The 4,754-nt window shown below is 39.1% G+C and overlaps 1 protein-coding gene across 4 annotated transcripts in view; it reads left to right on the top strand.

Moving 5' to 3' along the window:
• The first annotated feature begins 560 nt into the window (after positions 1–560).
• Positions 561–4,754, top strand: part of shq1 (SHQ1, H/ACA ribonucleoprotein assembly factor) — a 77,323-nt gene continuing 73,129 nt past the window's right edge. Inside the window, exons 1-3 of one of the 4 annotated variants that reach the window (XM_088917366.1) lie at positions 561–641; positions 4,085–4,155; positions 4,372–4,424. The gene's annotated coding sequence lies outside the window, so the exon portion shown is untranslated. The remainder of the gene's footprint in view (positions 642–4,084; positions 4,156–4,371; positions 4,425–4,754) is intronic. The other 3 variants (XM_088917369.1, XM_088917367.1, XM_088917368.1) reach the window with 3 other exon arrangements.

Genomic DNA, 4,754 nt, shown 5'->3' with positions numbered 1-4,754 from the left:
ACAGCATTGCTTGGCGGAGGAGGTCCTTTCGCTGCTTACCGTAATATTTAGAAGAATACCGTCAATAAAATAACTCCGTTCCGATGACCACGTATTAGCCTACTTATTCACTTTAAAATAAAAATACCCAGTCCTTACTGATACCCACATCCTTACAATAAATTGTGGTGATGTCCACAATTTCTCTTCTCTTGATTGTAACTAGCTTTCGCAAGTCTTTTGTGTCTTTATTTCGCATATTTTTTATCCGCTCTGTACCCGGACACCTGATTTGTGGCGTTTAACGTTTGTGCTGTTCGTTGGCCAAGTTATATCGTATATATTTTCGGATATTTTCATAACCAGAAACCAAAACAAACAATTTTGTTTGCATGCAAATGTAAACAGTTCTGCAAAACAACGACAAAGTCCGTATCCACGTTTCCGATTTGAAACATTTAATAAGTCTATTTAAAGCGAGGTAAGGAACGCTTTCACGAGAAAACTGATATCGAATAATAATAAAAAATAAAAGTAATCCCACTTTCAAATCAATGTCTATTCTATATTCTATTAAATACGGTACAAGCATGGTCCCATGTTCTGGGTAAGGTTTAGCAGACCACACTGGTTCCGGACGTCCACGACGTTTATAAAAGAAGGTAACATGCTCACTTAAATTACAAGCAGATATACTGTTTATGTTGTCATATTGTTTTTTCTAATAGTACACCGTTACATTTATTGTTTCTAAACAATGTGGCGCTCACAATCCCCTGTTTGGCCTAATATTTACAGAGCGCTACTCTTTCTGAATCTTACTACGACTGTTTTTAGTTTTACAGCGCCGTGTTGCCTTTAGTGAGTAAACCACGTGCAGTGTCTTTCCATTAGAAATCAGGGGTAAGTTAATTACGATGTAAGGAGCAGTTAGGTACGATGTAAGGGGCAGAACTGTAAAATACGTGAAGCGCTTCACTTTCAAGTCTGTTCAAATTATTTGATCGTATTATTGTATCTGCCCATGTGCTGTCAACATCAGTGTTGCTGGTACAGTATATGAAAGCTAGCGGGTTATTTTCTTTTCCTGCTTGTATTTAAAGAAATAGTGGCTTATGTACTGTAATTCCAGCTACCATTTCAAGTTCCATCGATATGTGAGCAGCCTTTTTGGCTTGCTTTCTGTTTAGGAAATCGTATCATAAGTTCCCGTTTAAAAAGCGGTATGCAAGTTTTCGAGTTTTGCAATCAGGTTATGGGCCGGCAAGCAGAAATATAACGCCTTTTCCGCAGTTATCTGATTTGAAGTTGCCGCGGTGCTCTTGGGATTTTTTGCCAGTTCTTTTTTGATGATAAAGACATTAGCTTGTCGCTGCATACCGCTGCCTTAATGTTTCAAATGAAGCTCTTCTACAGCTATAGTCCGTCAAGTGAGGCGAAACGTCACAAATTCGTATGGGGCCACCAAGTGATAGTGAATACAATTGTGGCAAAAAGGGTACCATTAGTTATTGTATGAAGCCACAGACTCGAAAGTACAGCTGCTTTTCGAATCATATACCAACATAGCGGGCAGAGAAGAAGTCAGCTCTGTGCAGTTCATTTTGAGCCATGCTACAGTGCATTAAAACCAATCAAGATCCACTCACAGGCAGCTAAATGTATATGTTGAAAAGAGAAAACGTTTCAGCTGTGGAGGTGTCTGAAGAACCCTTCTTCACCTTTTTCATCTTCTTCACCCGAAGAAGGCTCCACAGCTGAAACATGTTTCTTTTCTTCGCTTTTCAGCAGGAATAAAACTTTACTTGTTCCTTTGCAGCCTACACATGCTGACACAGCTACCTACCTAAACTTATATGTGCATAGAACTGCTTTAAAATGTTCTGTAGAGCACTGCGTTCATCCTGCAGTGCATTTCACCTACTTTTCAGGTGACTGTAAATGTACACTGATTACGCCCAGGTAATTAGAATCATCAGAAAAGTCAACCCAGTGGACTACAACAAAATCCACAGTGACACAGGAAGGCATGGGTGCACTCTGGTAGGTTAATTGGGACTGGGGAAAGCTGGCCCTGGTGTGAGTATATGCATGTTTGTGTGTGTGTGTGTGTGTGCCTTGTGATGAACTGGGGTCTCAAGCAGGGCATACCCTGCCTTGTACCCGTTACTTGCCAGGATAGGATTTTTCCTCCCCTGCTTTATTCTCAATTGGATGAAAAGATTAGCAAATGCATGGATGGATGGTCCTTTAGGTTACCTGTGTAATGTTTGGCAAATGTGATCTGTGAAATCACTTGCTTCCTTTTTCAAGCTTCATGATATGCATGTACGATATCAGCAGACAACGGAAACCTGTGATCAACGTCACGTGTGCGAAAGAAATGCCTTTCGGACACTACACTTTCTCACACATAACGCAGTGTAATACAGAAATGAATTGCAAGACATGACAAACTAGATAAAACCTGTGCATTTCTAGGTCTTCTGTGGTGGGGGAAATGTTGCAGGAGAGCACTATTCCAAACATTCAGTGAAACATGGATTTTTGTTTCATGTTTACTTCTTCTACCCAATTTGCATTGATGATTTCCAAGGGCAACAGAGGGCTGAAGAGCTTAAAGTCCCATACAAATGTAGTGGATGTTAATTACACAACAAGACTCAGTCCAAGCTAATCAATACATTGTCTTGGAGCAGTTCTATCTCCATCATTCAATTTTAATGTTATTCTATGTACACGTAATTGACCACTTAGCTCCTAGTAACTAAACATGGAAGGAGGCCATTAGGCATATTACTACATATTACAGAAGCTCTGGACCTCTCTGCCCCAGGATATCAGAGAGTCACCTTCTCTAAACTCCTTCAAATCCAGACTCAAAACCTTCTTCTTTAGAAAAGCCTTTACTTACTAGGCCTTTACTAAGCCTTTACCCCTCTGCTTTTCTTAGTACCACCATCCACGGTCTCCTCTGTATATTGTAATTGTGTTTTATCTTGTGTATTCTTTGTATTTATTGTTGTTGTCATTCTGTAAAGCGCTTTGAGATTATTATTATTATTATTATTATTATTAATAATAATAATAATAATAATAATATTACTTGTTTGTCACCTTCTTTATGTTCTTATAAAATGCTTTATAGATCTTCAGCACCCTCTACAGGAATGCAAATATGTACAAACTTAAATACAAGTTTTCAAATTACTGAAGAAAATACACAATGGCTTCAAACTTGAAATGCCAAAAAGAGAACTACACTGACATGTAAAGATGTGATGAAAGATGTCAGAAGAGTTATAGTTATTCCCAATGGGGTGTATCCCATCCAGGAGTGTCTTGCACTCTTAAGCTCTGACTAAGATGGGCTCAGACCCTGTCAGCCAATGAACTTGTAAAGGACTGACCGTAAGTAAAAAGCTGGGTTTATCATTTAACTCAGAAATCACACTTTATTGACTGTGGCACACCTGGTTCTGTCTTTAGGTGGGACCTCCAACTTAACAGATATTAGTAAGGCGGAGTCTTCAGTTTATACAAGCTACTATCAATAGCATGAATATCTGAAAAACATAGATGAGTAATAAAGTTGCATCCACTAAAAGAAATTATTTGCCACTGTCTTTTTTCTGGTGTATGTTGTTCTGGCATGTGGTACAGCACTGCTGCCTCACAGGTCTTCAGTTCTGGGATTGATTCTGGGCTTGAACACCTTCTGTATGGACTGTATGTCCCCTCTCTTTTGAGTTTTCACTTTGTGCTCTGGTTTCTGTGACATCTTCAAGAAGTGCTAGGTAGCTTAACTTAACTGGTATCGAAATTGTCCCGACGTGATTATGTTTTTGTGCAGTTTGATGGCTGGGCATCCCAACCAGAGTGTAGTCCCAGTTTGTATTCTGTGCTTCTGGGATAGTGGATTGGTGTACAGATGTCTTTCTGGGAATTTGTACAAGCTCCCTGTTACCTCTGGCAGGTGCTTGTCATTGTGATTTTCTGTACTGTAATTCACTGGCAGACAGAGGAGATGGCATTTCTCAGCACTTACAGCTAATGATGAGAACAAGCTGCTCAGCTCATCAGTGCTCGTCATTTTTCTTTACAGAAAGTGCATCTGTCGCAGCATCAAGCCCAGACGTGAACGTTTCCTGAGCCTTTCCCTCCACATGTGTGCTGGTAAGCTGTTCTCCATGCATTGACAACTCTGTGTGTGGTACAAGTGTGTTCTAGTATTTGAGCAAAATAGCTTTAAATAAATTTCCATTTATGCCCCCTTTTTTCTGCTAAATTTAACATTAAATAACTTGTGTAACTGTTTAGTGATTCCTCTTTAAAACTTTGAAATTTTCAGTCAAGCTAATATGATTTTTTTTTTGTTATCTGTGCTTTCAGAAGGTTTTCCAGAATTAAAATAACAAACTTACTTTGCTAGGATCTTGCTGCACGTGAGTAAAGTGCTTTTTTTCTGGAACTCCCAACATAAGCTGAGCTAGGTAATTTGCTACACATGATGGTAGTATCTGAGTTAGGATGGTCATCTGGTCTTTTGGTCAGAGTCTTTTTTTCCACATCAAGCTGAGCTGTGTAAAGTCACTCCATTGGTCCCAAACTCATCAGATGAATTTTTCCTGCAAGTGGTTATGTAACATCTCTTACGGAACGATCAATTATTATTTATTTTGGGGGTGAATTAAACTTACCTGAGTTTTAGTTGATTTGGCTGAAATTATAATCACTTTATCTGCATATGTCTTAGTAATGTTTCACTGAGACGC

This window comes from Atractosteus spatula, chromosome 5, assembly GCF_055471065.1.
Source record: "Atractosteus spatula isolate fAtrSpa1 chromosome 5, fAtrSpa1.hap1, whole genome shotgun sequence".
In the NCBI taxonomy this organism is placed as follows: domain Eukaryota; kingdom Metazoa; phylum Chordata; class Actinopteri; order Semionotiformes; family Lepisosteidae; genus Atractosteus; species Atractosteus spatula.
This window is presented reverse-complemented; position numbering and strand designations above follow the sequence as displayed.